Raw genomic sequence first — 21,102 nt, forward strand, 5'->3', positions numbered from 1 at the left:
TTAGGTGTCTACAACAATGTCGTTCCAATTGTCATTACGGAAGGTGAAGAGGAAGAAACTGAACCAACAAACAAGAAAAAGCGTGGAAGGCCATGCCTCCCCGATCACAAAAAAAGCAAGCCTGTACGTGTTATATCTTACATTACATATAAATTTGACAATGGTGGTGGTATAAATTACTATACCTGATTACAATGTACTCGTTAAAATGACAATATATTATATGATGCAGTATCCTGTTATGAGGATTTACCCAGGGAAAGTTGTTGACGCGGTACCAAAAGGCACTATGCAAAAGGAATAGATTAGGGAGGCTGGGTTTTCCACATTTCTGGATGTGAAGTTTGAAGAAGTTGACCGGTTTTTTCTGTCGTGGTTAATGGGTTGGTGGGATCCTGAAACCCAGATACTACGCATTAGGGATGATTATGAGATCAAGATCACTGATGAAGTGGTGGGGTGGATATATGGGCTGCCGTTCAGTGATTATACATTCACTATTGAAGAAAGAGTTAAAGGTAATAGGATAATATTTTATAGCTTTTGAAACAAATTAAGATAATCAATACACTTTATAAAACCTCCCATTGTATAGATCGTACAAGGTGAAATTTGAACAGATTTGTCTCTAATGGTGTGTACAAAATGCAGAGGTGATGTGTGTCATAAATGGCACACATTTGATGAGCATTTAGGTCCTTTCTATCCTCTTTTGGTTGCTTTCATGCTTAATAAATGCTTAGTTTTATGCTTTGTTGCTTAGTTTTACCTTTCCTCTCTTATTTGGTAGTTTTCGTGCATTTCGTTGGTTTTCTAGCCTTTTCTCCTTTATTTGCTCCATTTTCGTGGTTGTAGGTATTGAACAAGGTTCGGGTCTTGATTTTGGTGATCCACTATGGTGGAGGAAGCTTTTTGATCAAGTTCATGGCATTCGGGAAGCTCAAGATGCAAAGAAATGGAAGTTCCAAGTCTTGGCTCTTCTCTTGTGCTCGCTTGCGGTGCTCCCTTCAAAGGGAGTGTGTGCCCACCAATATTAAGCCTTAGCTACTGCCACTCCTAGTGCTCATCACCATCATAAATCATGTGTGCACCCCTTGTGCTTGAAGAGTTGAAGAATCGAAGAAACCCAGCTGGGTGCGGCCGCACCAGCGTGGGTCTTTTCCGATCGGATTTTGACGATTTTCTCTCTCTTTATATACCTTTTGGAACCCAATTTTTGTAAGCAAGTTTCATAATACAATTAGATCATATTCTTAGCTTAGTTAAGAGCTTCTCTCTCTAGATTTAGGGGTTAGTTTTAGGGGTAGATTTTAGAGAGAGAAAGTGAAGAATTTCAATGGTGATTGAGAGATTGAAGATTCAATGGTGACTATTGTATTGGAGATCTACTCTATTATCAACGAGCATTTCTAAACTTTATCTAATTTATTGTTTTGTTTAGTATTAATGTTTGGATTGTTTGATTTTTGATTGGATTTTGATGTATTGATGATTGATGTTTAATTAGAGTTTTTGTTCTTCTTTGATTGTTGATTCTTTGATTGTGATTGTTGATCTCTTTAGTTTTTTGTTGATTTGATGATGATGTTAGAGTAAATGTTTGGTTAGGGATTTGGTGAAGCTTATAATGTAATGGATTGATGTAATTTGGGGATAATTGATGGAGTTGATGATGGATTAAACTTGGTTGATTGATCATGTGCATGTGTGTGATTAATTAGAGAGTAGCTAACTTTTTTTATTGCATAGATTGCATTGTAAGTTCACATTGATACGGACCATTGATTTGTGGCTTGCATTTACACGATTGAGGTGTCTTGTGATGTTTCCTAGCTAGAGTTTATCGTAGTTGACGCTAGTTAGACCTCTAGGAGAATAGCTTGATATGCTCTTTTGGTTGCATGTTTGATCTTCCCTCACATTGCTTGACTTAGTCGACTTTCCATTCCAATTTGCTATGTTCATTGCTATTATTTGCGGACCCTAATCCCTAGCTCTTTATATTTGTTTGGTTTCTTCGTTTTAGTAGTTGTTAGACTCACCTTTTACCCTTAGACTTCGACCTAGCTTAGGCACATAATAGGAAGCACTTAGACATTACCGTTCCTTTGGGTTCGACCCTTAACTTACCTCTATACTTGTATTTACGTTTGTTGAGTGTTTATAAATTTTGTTTGGCTTAGGATGATTAGTCCAATGACCTAATTTTCCCACGTCAAGAAGATAAAGAGTACAAGAAGCTGAAGACTTCCTATTCCAACAGAGGGGGTACAGGTTATGGCATTCTTCATGCTGATATGACTGCGAATCTGAACAACAGGGAGAGGTTCTTGCAGTCTTATGTTTTGTATGTATTTGGCAACTTAATATGTACAACTCTGATTAATTGGATTAGTCCACATTTATGCTGGATTTTGAAGTTGCGGTACTTGGAAGATGCACGTAATTGGAATTATTCAAAGTATGTGCTTGACTGGATGATCAAGCAGCACAAAGAACTGGATGCAGAGAAGGGTGGCGTCAAGGGATCCCCCATCGTGCTAATGGTAAGTCATCTTTTACTTTACTAGCCTAGTCATATTTGATTGTCATGTACTAATGTTGTCCTGTACAGATTGCATACCTTGACAAATTGAAATTAGGCGATCGATAAAGGGCATCGGTGGCATACCGATAGACCAAGGCTTGGAATGTGGCAGCAGGCTGATATTGATCAAGCGATTTGTACAGACACTGCTGCTGATGGGTCGTATGGTACAACAGAGGTAATTATTGTTTTTTTGTATACAAATACAAGTTGAGCGTTTCCTACAAAAGGTTAGGGACATGCTTTTGATCTGTTTAAAATTTTGTTCAGGTTGTTAGGGATGTCGTGTGTGGGAAAGAATACCTTATGGGTCCGCGGAAGGCCCTTCCTGTGTGGATGACGAGACCGCCTCCTGTGAATCCTAAAGTTACCGTCGTGGAAAGGAAAAGAAAGAGACGAAAATGCAGAGCAGAGGTCAGGGACTTGAAAGACTACAAAGATATTCAACACCTTAGTTCTTCCGGAGAAGAAGAGGTAGTTTTAAACCGAGTGTGACTAAGTTCATAGACTAAATTACTTACCAGATTACTAATTAGTCTAACTTCTCTTAAAGACAAGCAAAGGACCTGAGGAAGAGGCCACTTCGGGACATACTCAGAGGAGTAACAGAAAAAAGACACGAATCAGGTAAAAGTTGTGGTCTTAACTTTGGTTGCTCTGTTTGTTAATTAATGCTGACTGATTCCTATATATTGTAAATATCTTTCAGGAACTTCGTGTAGTTCCACCTGCTTTAACCCCTGGATGGGTTACAAGATCAAGAAGCAGGTTGCTACAAAGGAACACACCTGTTGAAAGGGATAAAAATGTAAATTACTTGCATATAAAGTTTATGAAATTGTGTTTGAAAAAGTGTAGCAATTCTTGCCTATAAGTATATAATTATTCGGATCATTTTACATATTACAATATCTTATTATTCATAAAAGCATGATATTGGTTTCACAGGTACAAATGAAAACAGGGGAAACAAGCACCATTGGGAAAGGTGGCAGAACAAAAGAAAAGGATGTTATCTCAAAAAAGAAAAGGACAAAAGGTAAGAAGGAATCAAGTGAGGATGATTTAAGCAGTGAGAGCAGCAGTGAGGATGACGAAGCTGATGACAATGAAGAAACTTCCAGTGATGATGGGAGTAAAGGACACCCAGGAAATAATGGTGAAGATGATGATGAGCCTGATATAGAGGACATAAACCCCAAATCTGGGAAAGGAGATGTGGGTGGGCCTGATACTGGAAAGACTGGTAATGGGGGAAATGATGGTGAGGGAGATAAAATGGTGGAAGATGATGGTGGGGAAGGCGGGGGTGATGATGACCAAAATGAAAAGAATGTAGATGTTGGTGGGGAAGGCGGGGGTGATGATGAGCCAGATGTGGAAGGGGACAGCGATTACCTGAGCGACGTTGATGACAATGAGGGCTTGCCCCAGATTTTTTATCTCTAGCGACACAGCATCACGGCGATCTGTGACAGAAAGTCAAACTACACTAGGTCAGTAACAACTTTTGCCATAATTCTTATCAGTGTACCTTCATGTGTTGTAGTAGATTATGATAAGTGTTTTAATCAAACAGGTTTAAGGATCAGATTTTGTTCAAGTGGTATGATGTAACAGTCAATCGTCAACAGGTACACAAAGCATGTAAGAAGAAGTCTCCTATTCCAATAGAGGTATAGATTAAATTATAAAACGATCACCTCTCTTTCAAACAGTATGTGTGGGGAATATTTAAAGTAAATAACATAATTAATATTGTGTTATACAAAAAATAGGTTATGGATGCATTTACAGTTTATACAAACAACGAAGACTCCAGTAATGCAGATTATGGATTCTATGTGTTTAGGCCATCATTTTTGGTACGCAATTTGTGCTGTATATAACCAAATTCAAATATTAAGCTACTGTTTTATAGTTGGCTTATTTAACTTTTACATCATTGACTTATGTTTCCAGTGCAACCTACTGGAAGAGGATTCAAAACCTAAGCCTATTGTAGAACAACTCTTGATCAATGAATCTGAATTGATCGACAACTATTTCTTGACTGGAGGGAGAAAATTCAAGGACAAGCGGAAGGTGTGTCTTCACTCCTAACTCTATGTTAACATTAGAAAAGACAAACTGTGTTATTCATTGATCTTTCCAAACCCAAATTCAATAGATTGGTTGTGTATGCTAATTTAATCAGAACTTGTGGATTTGTGTTTCATATGGGACACAGGTGATTATGCCCATATTTGTCGATGGAAGATGGTGTGTTTACGTTGTCAATGTGGAAAGAAAAAAAGTATTTATACTTGATTTCCAAAACACGGCTGAAGAGGATAAGGATGAAGAAGACAAAAGGCATGAGGATAGGATATTGGTGTTGGTAAGCAGGCTAATTATGTGGTGAACCAATTTCATGTAAATGTTTCTGGATAATCTCCTGAGACCCAATATTGATTGCTAATTTGTTTTTTTTTTAATTCTTTAAAAAAATTGAATAGGGAAAATACTTTAAGCAGCTTAACTGACAATCGATGCACTATTGGAGGTCCGTCACCAGACGTTGAAACCTATAAGTTTGTCAAGTGTGAGGACATACCAACAGCAAAATCAGTCCATGAGACGGGCATGCTTTGTATCCTGTTCCTGTTCAGTTAAACCCAGTATGTTTTCTCATAGCTTCGTGTGAGTATTTTTTTCATTAAAATGTTTAGGTTTCTTATTTTTGCCAACAAAATATTAACATCGAAATGTCAAAATGTTCCTCTTATTTGCAGATGTATGAAAACAATGATCTTCTGTTTCGAAAATTCATGATGTGGAGGATGCTAATGGCGACGTGCAGTGAAGTCAGGAACAACCTAGATGGTCTACTTTTGTAGATTTGGGGTCATTTGAAGTATGAACAATTTATTTTCTATGTTTCAAGTCAAATCAAACTAGGTAATTTCTTTAAGCAGAAACTGCAGACACCCATTTGTGTCTCCCAAAAACCAAACCCAGTGATGAATGCCTTTCACGTCAAACCATAATCGAATGATGAGGTGAAAGTGTGGATAAGTCAAGTGTTGTGGTTTAGTTTTATTCTCTTCTATCTGTTTTCGAAAATAACTCTATTTATTAAAAATAGCAGTTTAGTTTAGTCCATAATTAAGGTCCAATAATAGTGTAGTTGGATGGGACTCAAAGAGACCTTTCCAATGATATATTATAAGCTCAATTCCAATGAATATTGAGGAAGTTATGGCCAAAATACTAAACTGGTCCCGGTTAGTTATTTACATACGGCCCTATGATCTAGAGGAGGGCTCAATGTTAATTATTATTCCTAAAATTATTAGGATTAATTATAACTTTCTAGAAGTTTCAAGAAGGTTCCTTTTAATTATAATATTATTAGATTTAATAATTAATTATTTTAAGATGGATTTTTATTTGGAATAAAACATTATTATTATTTTATTATTATTATTATTATATTTGAAAACACGTTTTTATCTTTTGTACGGATTCCGTGGATCAAGTTGATTAAAGATCGGATTCCGCGTGGAAAAGCGCGTCCAAGACAGACTGTCGCCTCGCGACAGAGTGAATTTCTGGCGACAGCGTGTAGTTTTATTCCTTATCAAATTCCATACTTTTCCGGATTATTTTCCTTATAAATAGGGTCCCAAACTCCGTTTTCATTCAGAATCACCCAATTCTCTCTATTCTCTCTTGAGCATTATATGCTTTATTTCTCTCTCTCTTTCTAAACTAGCTTTTACAAACAATATTCCGCATTCACAAGATTTAGAATCATCTAGCCAAGTTCGAAGTTGCCTTTGCCCTAGACGTGCAAGGTTTAATATATTCTGAGGGTTTGGTCCAAATCTAATCAAAACTTTATTTAATTTGATTTCGATTTAGTTATTTAATTATTCTTTATTATTTTCATTGAAGTTTACTAACTTGTGTATTTTGTTATTAGAAAGAGGTACGAGGCTTCAAAGTAAGTAGATTAGCTTACTCTCTATTTCTTTCACAATGTAGATAGCATGTTTATTATTGTTTTATGCTTCCTAGTATCATGTTAGGATGTTTTTAATGCTTTCTAGTATCATGTTTAGGATGCTATTTATTATTTCTAATATTATGTTAGCATGTTAGTACCATGTTAGGTTTAAAGCTTTGATCTTTAATGCTTAGTGACATGCTAAGGTTTGTTATTAATCTTGTTAGTATCATGCCTAGGATCTTGCTATTATTATTAAGCTTTATTATGCCTTATCATGATTATGATTATATTGTTATTGCTTGATCACACCTTTTATGCTTGTTAAAGGGAATTTGTACTTGAAATCACGCTTAATAAGATAATTAATAATTTGGTTTAGCTAATGTGATTTTAATTCAAGTGATCGCCAATAATAGTTTTATTTGTGCATTAATATTCAACCAACATAGAATAAACAGGTTAGGATGAATCTAATGTTTGCATGTTAGTCAGAAAGCGCACATGAATACGAGTAGAGCAAAGTAGAGGCCTATTTTATAGGGTGGGTCTTTTCTTTTGTACATTGGATTCGTACCCTCATCCCCGAACCCTATTTGGTTCAAGACCTTATGGAGTTGACGGTCCCTTGATCGTTTTTGGGTTTACAAGTTCCTAAAACTTGTTTGCGACTCTTTTGCTCTCTTTTTCTTCCCTTTAGAACGCCACCATACTTTAGTGTATGATCACAGTGGGGTTCAAGCTTGGGATCATAGTGCTTGAAATACTCCCTACAGTTTTTTTTGAACTTTTTATTGGTTGTCGTTTTTTTTAACAAGGGAGCAGTCTAAACTATTTAACATTTCCTCCTCTATCCTTTATTAAACAGCATCACTATGAATTTCAACAAATCATAGTATTATATTTGGAGTCATATTTTCATTTGTAGAATCATATCATAAATCAGCATAATGTCACTTGGTTGCATAAGCAATACACAATGAAATGCATAAAATTACAATTACACATAGCCACCTATCAACAGTTGTTTTATCCATCATCTTGATTTGCAGGTCCATGTTTGCCTTTTCAATATTGAACAATTTGAGAACCAATGACTCGGAATCACTCTTCATCTCTAATATTTTCTCCCGCAACATGTTATTTTCTACCTTATACTTGTTTACCTCGCACTTCAACAACATGCATTGTTCCTTTAGTTGTGTCAATCCACTCCTTAAATTATTAGATTCAACCTCGTTTGCTTCATCTTCCCAACAAAAATAGCCACAGTCATCATCCTATGCATGGAAATCAATTCAATTTTAGGCGTATACAAAATAACTGAATTATTTAAGAAAAAAAAAATTCAGGAAATAACCTAACCTTCCAATATGAACAGCGGTAAAATTTCCATCCGGCGTTAGATGTTTTTTTGCACACTAGTTTCTTGGCTGGTAGATTGTGCTTGCATGAATGTAAGCCTGAGTCATCGAGGTGGTAAGAAGAAGTGAATGATTCGTTATTGGAGGAAGTTTCTTCAACTAAAGTCATCTTAACATTCAATTTTTATATGTATGTGATTGAAGCTTTGTCTCAAAGCCCTGATTATGTGAATGTCATTCAATTTTAGCAGAAGAGTAATTTATAGACAAGGCTGTTGACCGTTGGTTATTCAAATATAACAAGTGACCGTTGGAAAAAAAATAATATTTTATTCCCATGATACATCAAATCAGATTCGTGTTTAAAGTATCATTCTATCATTTACAGTATACATACAACTAATACAATACATTAGTGTACACAGTTTTGATATAACGTACACAACAACAGAGCCTACAACTTTGAGGGTACACTTTTGTGAGAACAACATATACATACACATAACTAATGAAATTTGCCATAATCAACATTGCGGAGTGTAATTCCCATATTTCGTTGGGTATGGCTTTCCATAAACAACACCTTCAACGCCCTGTGAAACCAATGGTGTATGGTTCATAATTTGTTAGCTGTCAAAACGAAACTAATTAACAACTTTATTTGGTAATATAACTAGGTTGCAATAATCTTGTAAATTCCTTTGATTTTCCATAACGACTGATGAGTGACATTTATGGCACTCATTTGATCTCTTTTTGGATGAATTTCATTTCATTTTATTACTCTTTTCTTTAGTTTTCCTTAGTTTTATTCTTAATTTCTTCATTTTATGCTTTTCATGGTTAGTTTCTCTATTTTGTGCATTTTCTAGTTTACTTGTTATTTTTCCCTTTTATTTGCTTTTTCTCCTTTGTTTGTAGGTTGTGATTGATTGTCCAAGAAATCCCGAGCTTCCTCTCCATGGTCTTTCATTGTTTTTCATGCCTAATGCTTGTGCAAAGAGTTTCAAGTCAAAGGGGGATCCAAGGAGCATGCTTCAAGGCCTTGTTTATGCTCTTTTCATGGCTTATATTCTTCAAGAATTCCAAGAAAGTTGCTGCCTACCTTGTCCTCCATCACCATCATCTAGGATGTGTGCACCACATGAGCTAGGACGAAGAAGAAGAAAGGAGGCTGCTAGTTTTGTGCGGGCGCACAAGGGGAATGTGCGGCCGCACATATGTCGTGTGCGGCCGCACATGAGGTGTGTGCGGGCGCACCTTTCTGGGTGTGTCCTTTGTGCACTTCTCTCTCTCCTCCGAGCGCCAGCACCTGCGTGGGTCTATTCTTGGGCGTCAAAACCAACCTTCTCCTTTGTATATATAGTTATTTCCTTCTATTTTTGTAGCAAGAAGTTTTCATAATAGAATTAGATCATATTCTTACCTTAGTTGAGAGCTTCTCTCTACAGATCTAGGGGTTAGTTTTAGGAGTAGATTTTAGAGAGAGAAAGTGAAGAATTTCAATGGTGATTGAGAGATTGAAGATTCGATGGTGACAATTGTATTGGAGATCTACTCTATTATCAATGAGCATTTCTAAACTCTATCTCATTTATTGTTTTGTTTAGTATTCATGTTTAGATTGTTTGATTTTGATTAGATTTTGATGATTTGATGATTGAAGTTTGATTAGAGTAATTGTTCTTCTTTGATTGTTGATTTCTTTAGTTGTTGGTTGAATTGATGATGTTGCTAGAGTAGTTGTTTGGTTAGGGATTTGGTGAAGCTTGTATTATGTAGTGGATTGATGTAGATTGGGGATTTTGATGGAGTTGATGATGTGATTAAATTGGTTAACTGATTATGTGCATGTGTGTGTTTGATTTAGGCTTGATCACCCTAGTTATTCACACTAGATTACATTGTAAATTCACATTGATACGGACCATTGATTTGTGGCTTGCATTTACACGGTTGAGGTGTCTTGTGATGTTTCCTAGTTAGAGTTTATCGTAGTTGACGCTAGTTAGACCTCTAGGAGAATAGCTTGATATGCTCTTTTGGTTGCATAATTGATCTTCCCTCACATTGCTTGACTTAGTCAACTTCCTAACCAATTTGCATTGTTCATTGCTAATATAAGTGAATCCTAATCCCTAGCATTTTATTTGTTTGATTTCTTTGTCTTAGTAGTTGTTATTGTCCTTTTTTACCCTTCGTCTTCGACCTAGCTTAGGCACATAATTGAAAGCACTTAGACATTACCGTTCCTTTGGGTTCGACCCTTGACTTACCTCTATACTTGTATTTAGGTTTGTTGAATGTTTATAAATTTTGTTTGGCTTAGGAGGATTAGTTCAACGACCTAATTTTCCTACGTCAACGACCTTGGTGAATGTGGTCTGATTTTATTGCCTTATCAACACTGTCTTGTGTCCATTCACAAATCCTGCATCCATTAGCTTTCCAGTCTAAGATACTTGCATGCCTTATCCAGTTTAGGTAAATAATCTGCATCAAATAACAATAGGAAATCATTGGTTGTTTCTTGATTGAAGGATTGATTGCATAACATATCTTTCTTTGTTAAGGAAACTTACCACGAGTAAAAGTGCTCCACAACCTAGCACCTCCCAATTATCACTATACTTGGTAAGCCACTCCAATATGTACTTACCCCAATTATATTCATACACATTACTAGCGTTATTCAGATATTATACATGGGAAGAAATTATCCAAGTTTTATTATCCATTGGACAAAGCAAGACGCCCAGTGTGTACAGCAGAAAGTGTTGCTTGAACATTGAGTTGTTATGTTTCTCAGAGCGTATCTTCTGATACACCTTAGAACGTTTTACGGCACCGCGCAACGAATTCTCCTTGTAAATTTTTTTCAGTAGTTTGAATTCTTCGTAGTAAGCCTTCTCTGGATAAAACAAGATGTCCCCACCAGGGACTCCTAAAACCCATCCCACCATTTCACTATCAACAACAGTTGACAAGTCCTCCCTTATTTTAAGTGAATGGGTTACAGGATCAAACCTTGAAACAATCCATCTAATAAAGGATTGATCAATCTTTGTAACGGACAGATTAATCAAGTTGCCAAAACCCATTTCCACGACCCAATTTCATTGATCCTCATTCAACTTCCCAATTAGTTTAACAAAAGAACTAAGGCTCTTGTGGACACCACCAGGCTGTCACAATAAGCATGTTTAATTATATTAACGAACTAAAACTGTTGGTGAAATCAAAACATAATTTATATTCTCAGATGTCTAGGATCAAAAATTATTGTTGGAATCAGATCAATAATAGCAATATGATATTAAATTACACAGCAACAAAAATAATCTGTTAAAAAACCCCCTACGACATACATCAACATAAAAACTAAACTTTACAAATTACGGTCATGGCAATTACAAAAAATGTGTACCTTTGGTAATGCTGTGGCATCAATTTCTGATTGTTCTAGTATTTAATTAACTACCACATGTTTTACCCTTTTACGACAGGCCACATGCTTCTTCCTTCTACGAACCTCCGCCTTCAAAGGTTGTTTATGTATGATATATACATTAATTGTTCGACTGGTGAATGCCACCTCTTTCAATTTGTTAAATCCGTCTCCATCCACCAGATCCAGCAATTCGACATTCAAACATTTCGGAGGACCATATTTTATTCCATAAACATCATACCCAAACCCATCAATTAACGCCATCAATCTCTCGGCTGCGAACTCATTTTCAATAAATTCAACGGTGAAGGATTCACCATGTTTGTAACAAAGTTCAGGATAAAAAAATAAGCTTACCACCATGGAAGACGTTAAACACTGCACTAGTAACTTCACCCATCTAAACTTGACGGCGTATTTGTTTCAATTCAATTCAAAAATTGGAGACTTAATTGAATATATAGTACTAAATAACCTAACCACCATTGTAATTGAAATTATAAACAACTCAAAAAATGAAATAATTAAGTGGAAAACAGTGATGCAATGCATCCATGAAATTTGTCAGGGGAAGAACAAAAAAATATTGTACAATATGAAATTCTCCATGAAATTTTCAATAATATAAACCAGTTGTTTGGGCCATCTAAGAAATACATGGTTTGAGCCCATTTATATTGATTTTGATTAAAAATAAATTTAAACAGCTGTCCCAGCACTAGGAATCGAACCCTGGTCGCGTAGTAAGTCAATAACATACATAACCATTTAAGCTACGGGTATCAGCACGGTAATTGCACGTTCAAAATATGTTTTCATGGCTATGAACACTACAATGGTATAAATATTTGAAAAATGTCCTTGGGATGTAGGGATCGAACCTAGCACTACGGAAATGGAGAACGCTATCACTATCAATTTCGTAAAGGGTATCAGCACAAACATTTTCATAAAAGAAATCTATTTCACAACAAATAAAGTGTGGGTCGACTTTTAACATACCATAATAACAAAAATGATATTTTAAACTAAATTATAAAACTGAGTTATTTTTCGCTGTGACGGTGCCTGTAAAATATACAAGGTACTCAACTAAATCAGAATTCATGGTTATAATGAACTCAAAATCAATAATCACCTTGATATCCCCATCGCCGGCAACAGGATAATTACAAAACATGCACAAATTGATGACAGTGAACAAGCGACTATGGTTGTAAGTATTCCGGCCAACATCACTAACTTTTCCGGCGACTACTACGGTGGGGATTTGTTTGATGAAAAAAAACAATTAATTGGTTGGTAGGAAGTTCAAGTTTAGTTTGAAATTTGAATTAAAACCCTTTCAAAATTTTCAGAAAATTTCACTTTAATTTGAGTTGAAAAAATTTGGGCCCACAAAAAAGATGCCATTTCACCCAATGAAAATGGAGTGTGCAAGATCCATTTACACACAGGGTGTGAATGTACTGGCTCCCTTTTTTTTTCACAAAATGACCATTTTTTTTCACAAAAGTAACCCATATTTTACAAAAACACACTAATGTTCGCCGACGTCCCCGCCATATCCATTGGTGGCGGGTTGCATCCCTGTCATAACATTTACACTAGCAACACAGTAAAAACTAGCTCCAATTATTTGATCACATTTACCAAACATAGATCAATAAGAACACATAACCACAGTTTGTTTAAATAGAAGAATTGTACCGTATGGAAAAAAAATCAACTGCTTTGTAAAAAAGAGGAGCATACCATCATTCCTAAAATAAAGCATAGTAGTATAGGAGTAATATTCAACAATTTACTCAAGATTAGAGTTATAAATTTGCGATTAATTTGGTGAAATTAAAAATCTCCATCTTCCCCAAATCTCACCAAATCAACCAGTTAAGTGAACATTATATCTAATAATTGTAGTATCTCTTCTCACATTCAATATAGAATGAAAGAGAAAGAAGATTGAGGGTATAAAATTAATGTAGTATATCAAAATTAGGGAGGAGAGAGAAAGTGGGAGGAATTATGAAGTTTTAATTATCATCGCAACATTAATTTTGGAGGAAAAGATAATTGAAGAGTTGGATTAATCTTTAAGATTTAGAGCAAAAGTAGTGTTGGAGTGGAGAAAGATGGCGATATCGTCAAGTATCAGTTCCTTTAGATGCCATGAACCTTAAAAGAGGAAGGAGAAGAAGTCGCCAACAACCGCCATTCAATAAATAATGTAAACCGGATTTTTTGTAAAGTTTGTGTACATATTATTCAATAAAGGCGGTCAAAGGAGAGTTGATGAATAGTGTAAAAGTCAAAGCAGATCAAGTAAAAAAGAACGGAGGAAGTATTAAATAATCATACCTTTAAATTATTAATTAATAATCCCATCTTTAAATTATTATTTAATAATCCAACCTTTATAAGTATCTTCTTTTATTGGTCCCTTATTACCGGTAACATATACATTGGGTAAATTTTTATTTTTTTTTAATTTGAGTGACACGTGTCACTAAATAATTGGTTAAAAAAATTAAAACAACGGTTTTTTTTACCAAATACCCTTGACCTTTGAAAAATTCACCAAATACCATCAAGTTTTTCAAAATTCACCAAATACCACAAACCTTTGTTATTATTCATGCCGTGACCTCTAAATACCCCTGACGTTCCGCTAGCAATAAAATTTAATTCATCAAATGCTCTAACTTTGTTAAATAATTACACAAAATACCTCTATTTTTTAGGTACAACGACTAGTTTGAAATTTAGGAAACTAGGCATTAGTTTTGATTCTCACCTTTTTTGCATAAATACTCAACACATGGTAGTCCTCTTATTTGCTTTACCACGATTTTTAACATCATGAGTTATATGTCTAAATCATCTTCCTTTTTTTTCCATAATGATTATGGAAAAAAAGAAGTACTCATACATTATGGAAAAAAAAGGAGGATGATTTAGACACATAACTCATGATGTTAAAATCGTGGTTAAGCAAATAAGAGGACTGTTATGTGTTGAGTATTTATGCAAAAAAAGGGTGAGAATCAAAACTAACGGTTAGTTTCCTAAATTTCAAAATAGTCGTTGTACCTAACAAATTAGAGGTATTTTGTATAATTATTTAATAAAGTTAGGGCATTTGGTGAATTAAATTTTATTTCTAACGGACCTTTAACTTCATGGGTATTTTGTGGTCAAAGTATGAATAATAACAAACGTCACTGGTATTTGGTGAATTTTAAAAAACTTGAGGGTAATTGGCGAATTTTGCAAAAGGTCAAGGGCATTTGGTGAAAAAACCGTTTAAACAAAACTAAATTATATTTGGTAAAAAAGAAAGAGAGAAAACCCAGCTCAACCAAGCCCCTGCCATCAGCCTTCTGCCAGCAGCCCCCTTCCCCTTGCCTCGCCGACAACCTAGACACACTCCCTCACCGGTTGCCAAGTCCTCACCCGACGGCGAGATACCTCTCGACACCCCCATCCCCTACTACCTAAAATTGCCCCCCAAACCACCTAAAACCCTAACGAAATTACGCAAATCCGATTCGAACAAGGTCAAACACCGGCAGCGGGATTAACAGAAACGAGATGACAATCGGAGTTTGAAGAGGGTTTTCGAGGGGGTTTTGGCAGTTTTGACGGTTTTTAAGGGGTTTTCGGCGGTGGTTGTGGTGATTATGGTGGTTTTGGGTGTGGGATTTGGTTCAGGTGGTGATTTCGGGGGTGATTGTAGATCGGCAGGGTAGTTTATGGTTTTGGGAGGGTTTCGTGGCTGGCCGTTTTCGGGGGTTTAGGGTGGCTGTCGGCCGGTTTTGGTGGGGCTAGGGTAAAGAAAAGAGTTTCAGGGTGGGTGGGGATGGCTGGTAGATGGTGGTTTATTTTTTCCGTTTTTAAATTTGTTATTATTTTTTAACCAATCACTAAATGACACATGGCATTTTAACCTATCAACACCGGTTACCAATAGGTTAGGGGACCAAAAGAAAAAAAATCGTCTATAAAGGTGGTATTATTTAATAATAAGCTAAAGCTGGGATTATTATCGGCAAACTAGCCAAAGGTGGGATTATTAGATACAATTTTTCCTAGTTTAAATTTAAAGAGTTTAAAATAAGACCCTCATCACCTTACAAAAATTATACTACCTCCGTTTTTTTAGTTGATACGTTCTGACTTTAGCACTACTCACACATCCCCTTTGACCTTGTTTTGTGATACGTAATGAAAAGCATATTCATGTGAGGTCTTGTTAAATTCGTCATGGTATATATTTTCAAAATATCAATTTTTTTTATAATTTTTCCTTATCGGTAATTAAGATATTAACGCTTGAATGTGCATTGGAAAAACATGAATAAAGAAGCGTGTCAAATAAAAAGAAATGGAAGCAGTATTTAGTAAAAATAAGTTTAGTTAGTAAAAATTAGTACATTTTAAAGAAGAGAAATTATAGGAAAACGTGTGTGTTATGTGAGTGTTTGGATGTTTGTGTTATGCGCACAATAAACTAAGTAAAGGAGACAAATTTGAGTCGCGGAGTAGAAAGTGTGTGTTCTTGGGTTACCCGTTAGGAAAGAAAGGGTGGTAATTGTTTGATTTGGAATCTCGTGAGTATTTTATTTCACAAGATGTGAAATTTCATGAACATGTGTTCCCATTTAAGGAGACTATGGATGAGAATCATGCATCATCGACGAATTTGAGTGAGTCTGGCCATTAGGAGGAGTGTGATGATGACTTTGAAGCATGTCAGTTTGGTGAATTAGGGGGTCATTCTTGCGAGGCTGATAATGGGGGTGCAACACCCGAGATACCAAGCGCCACGGCCAGGCCGTGGCAGCAAGAGCTAGGCCACGACAAGGTTGTTGCCTCTACTGCCCAGCAGCACACTAAAGCCACTGAAAGTGTGCTTCAACAGTAGTAACACAACAAGAAGAGTAGCTATCAGGCTAGGTAAAAGGGGGGACAAGGAAGAAATAGGGGGTGTTTCCAGAGAAGAAGAGATGTGTCCGGGAAAGAGATTAAAAATTCCTTCGACAAGTTTGCGTGATTGCGTCACATACACCATTTGAAAAGTAAAGGTCCATCTTCACCCGCGACATTATCCTCGTCAGGTACTCCCTATCCCATAACATATTTTGTGAATTATGATCGTTTTTCCAAAAAAACATAGAAATTATATTACTGTAGTGACACAAGCAAGAATTTCAAGATCTTTCAAAGAAGCAATGCAACATGAAGGTTGGAGAGAAGCTATGGCCTTAGAACTAAAGGCTCTCGAGGATCAGGGGACTTGGACATTAGAAGATCTTCTAGTGGGGAAGAAAGCACTTGGAAGCAAGTGGGTTTACACCGAGAAGAGAGATGAGGCAGGAAATTTGCTGTGTTTAAAGCAAGATTGGTGATCCTTGGCAATCATGAGGAGGAAGGCATTGACTTTAATGAAACGTTTGCACTCGTAGTAAAAATGTCAGCAGTACGTACTTTTCTAGCAGTTGCCGCAATTAAAAACTGGGATGTACATCAAATGGATGTACGTAACGCTTTCTTGCATGGTGATTTATAAGAAGAGATATATATGAAAGTTCCACCGTGGTTTCAGATAACAATTCTGAAATGGTGTGCAAGATGAGAAAATCTCTATATGGATTGAAACAGGCTCCAAGGTGTTTGTTTGAAAAATTGTGCAAGGTGTTGAAGTATTATGGATTTAAACAGTCATATTCCGACTACATATTCTTTATTCACTCTTTCGAAGGGTGGATTGCAGTTGAGTGTCTTGATTTATGTGGATGATATGATAATTGCAGGAAATAACACTTTTGCATTGGAGAGTTTTAAGGCATATTTGAGTGAATGCTTTAAAATGAAAGATCTGGCAGCTTTGAAATATTTTTTGGGGCTAGAAGTGGCGCGTAGCAATCATGGTTTCTATGTATGTCAACGTAAGTATGCTATGGGTATTATTTTTGAGACAGGGCTATTAGGAGCAAAGCCGACAGATTTTTTGATGCAGCAAAATCAAAAACTTGCTCTCGGAGAAGGGAAGGAGTTCGCAGATGATGAACAATATAGGCAGTTGATTGGTAATCTGATTTACTTGGAAGTCCACTAGTAGAAAAAACGCTATTCATAACTAACAAAAACAGGCTTTTTGTAACCAACATTGGCCGTTACAAGCACTGGGGTTACAAATAGTCCTGTCATTTGTAACAGACGTTGGTTACAAATACATACCTATTTGTAACGAACATATCAATTGTCAGTTACAAATAGGTGCCTATTTATAACGGACAAATTGATATGTCCATTACAAATAGGCACCTATTTATAACAGACATATCAATTGTTAGTTACAAATGCTTGTTTTCGAAATAAAAAAAAATACCTAGCAAAAATGCTAGGTTAAGACGTCCTAGTTCAATATGAACCCAAATCCGAAAATACCCTAACCATGACCCAAACCTACCAACACTACCCTAACCACGACACTATCCTACATCACCAGGCCCCAACCCTGCCCCGTGACCCACACCACCACCCACAACTCGTACCCCTTCTCCGATCCCCTCCCATGACCGCAACAAAAACCACCAATAAACACCAAACACCACCATCAAACACACATAAAAAACAAACCATCATACAAATAACAAAACACTAAAATTATACACAAATTTTAAGAAAATAATACACAATTATCTAAAAAATTGAACAAAAAATTCAATAATTTACCGAAATTATACATAAAAAATCCAAAAATTCAAAAAGAAAAACAGATTATACATGATGAGTGACATTTATGACACTCATTTGAATTCTTTTTGGATGATTTTTATTTCTTTTTATCTCTCTTTTCTTTAGTTTTCCTTAGTTTTATTCTTGTTTTCTTCATTTTATGCTTTTTGTAGTTAGTTTCTCTATTTCATGCTTTTTTCTAGTTTACTTGTTATTTTTCTCTTTTACTTGCTTTTTATCATTTGTTTGTAGGTGGTAATTGATTGTCCAAGAATTCCCGAGCTTCCTCTCTACGAGTTTTCATTGTTTTCATGCCTAAAGAAGGTGCAAGAAGCACCAAGTCAAAGGTGGATCCAAGGGGCAAGCTTCAAGGCTTTGTTTATGCCTCCCTCATGGCTTATACTCTTCAAGAAATTCAAGAAAGTTTCTGCCTACTTTGTCCTCCATCATCATCATCCTGGATGTGTGCACCGCTTGAGCTAGGACGAAGAGAAGAAGGGGGAAAGACCCAGCCAGGTGCGGGCGCACCAAGGGAGTGTGCGGCCGCACACCAGGTGCGTGCGGGCGCACCGGTCTGGGTGTGTCCCGTGCGCACCATTCTCTGTCCTCCGAGCGCCCGCACTTACAAGGGTCTATTTTTGGGCGTCATTACCGACCTCCTCTTTGTATATATAGTTATTTCTACCTATTTTTAGAAAGATAGTTTTTAGATTGAATTTGATAGTTTTTTTGGGAGAATTTTTAGAGAGAGAAACTCAAGAACTTTAGAGAGAGAAACTCATGATTTTTGGTGATTGCTCAAGGATTCCTCATTGTATTTGATCTTTAGATCAAAGTTTTGTAAGGATTTTCTTCTTGATTTCAATACAAGTTTGATTTTAGTTGATTTCATTAGTTTTCCATGTTATTGATTATTGATTTGGTTATTGATTGAATTTTGATTGATTTTGATTGATTGTTGGTTTAATCTTTGATTTCAATTATGTTGATGATGAAATTGATGATTGTTGTAGTTTTGATCTTAATTCCTATGGCTAGTGAGTAGTTTCCTAGCTAGGGAAATGGTGAAGCATGTATGAATAATGGATTAGTGTAATTTGGGGATAATTGATAGAGTTGATGATATGATTAAATTTGATTGATATTTCATGTGCATGTGTGTGATTAATTGAGGTTTGGCCATCTTTGATTAATACACTAGATTGCATTGTAAGCTTGCTATGATACGGACCATTGATTAGTAAACTTGCAATGTCACGATTGAGGTGCTTTGTGACGTTCCCTAGGTAGTGTTTAGCGTAGTTGACGCTAGTTAGACCTCTAGGTGAACCATCTTAGTATGCTCTTTTGGATACATGATGATCTTCCTTCATATCACTTGACTTAGTCGGTTTGACCTCCCAAATTACCGTTTCCATTACAATTGCATGTGGATCCATTGCCCTAGTGTCTTTAGATTGATTTCATATAAGCTTTTGCATCGCCTAGTTTAGCCTTAGTTTCTACCATAAACCCCTTCTTGACTTCGAAATAGCTTGATTTAGGCATCGTGCATTTAATCTCCATTCCTTTGGGTTCGACCTTGACTTACCACTACGCTAAATAGGGGTTTGTTAAGTTACAAATTTTGTTTAATAGGGTGGGGTGGTAGCCCAACGACCTACCGTTCTCCTTCCCATCAAAATGGCGCCATTGCCGGGGAATGGTGCTTTGAGTGCATGTTGTTGTTGAGTCTATTTCATTTCATTTGCAAAATACAAAAAGATTTTACACTTTAGGCTACACTTGTAGCCGTGCTACTTATATTTTCTTTGAGTTTTGTATGCATAGGTCCCGAGATCGCTCATTTGTTCCCTTTGATCCGGAGATTGAAAGAACTCTCTCAAGGAGGAGAGTAGCAAACAAGACCTTGGATTATAGTTCCTCAAGCGAAGAAGAGATTGAACAAGAGCAAATCATGGGAGAACAACCAAAAGTTGCCTTGAAAGAATTGGGAGTACCCGGTGCATATAGGTTCGAGAGCGGCATAGCTCCACCTACTACACCGGCAAACGACTTTGAAATTCGACCGACAATGATCACCCTAATAGAGAGGAGACAATATAGTGGGGCAAAGAACGAGAGCCCATTGAACCATCTTAAGGAGTTTGAAAAATATTGTAACACGATCAAGGTTAATGGAGTGTCTCAAGAATTCATCCGCCTTAAGTTGTTCCCCTTCTCTCTCTTAGGAAGGTCTTTGGAATGGCTAGACAAAGAGGTGAAGCCCAATTCATTGAGAACATGGGATGATGTTACTAAAGCTTTCTTGTCCCGTTTCTATCCTCAAAAGAAAACGGCGGAGGCAAGAGCTTTAATTCAAGGATTCAAGCAAAAGCCAAATGAGAGTCTTTATGAGGCATGGGAGAGATTCAAGGAGTACTAAAGAGAGTGTCCTCACCACGGAATTCCAACATATCAATTGATCCAAATCTTCTACGGTGGTTTGAGTACTCAAGGCAAGGCATGCCTTGATGGAGGGGCCGGTGGTCCAATCATGAACAAAACCGAAGAAGAAGTTGTGGACATAATAGAGGATGTGGTGACTTATTATAGAGATTGGCAAGATGGGGAAAGAGATTCTTCAAGTAAGCAATCTTCGTTGTATTCGGTGGACCATCTCAATGCCATCAACAATCTTTCCTCTCAAATGACAAACTTGGGAAAGGAGATGACGGTGATCAAGGCAAAGTTGGAGAGTGTTTCTTCCTCTTCACAAGCTCCAAGTCTTCCCTCCCAAATTAAGGGGAGAGGTATTTCTCCTAACTCTCAAACTCCTTCTACTTCACATAATATGCCTATGGGATGTTTGTTTTGTGATATATGTGGATCATATGACCATGATTCTAGCAATTGCAACAATGAATGTGTTGATGAATTTGACAACAATGAGTGTGAACATGTTAATTTTGTGTCAAACAACAATGTT

General features: G+C 36.5%; 1 non-coding gene across 1 annotated transcript; it reads right to left on the reverse strand.

The window, feature by feature from the left end:
* Nucleotides 1-20,476: 20,476 nt before the first annotated feature.
* LOC145621665 (small nucleolar RNA R71) lies at nt 20,477-20,582 on the reverse strand. The gene has a single exon (XR_014108485.1). It is a non-coding gene; the product is annotated as a small nucleolar RNA R71 (small nucleolar RNA).
* Between the last annotated feature and the right edge of the window lie 520 nt (nt 20,583-21,102).

This window comes from Chenopodium album, chromosome 27, assembly GCF_948465745.1.
Source record: "Chenopodium album chromosome 27, dcCheAlbu1.1, whole genome shotgun sequence".
In the NCBI taxonomy this organism is placed as follows: domain Eukaryota; kingdom Viridiplantae; phylum Streptophyta; class Magnoliopsida; order Caryophyllales; family Amaranthaceae; genus Chenopodium; species Chenopodium album.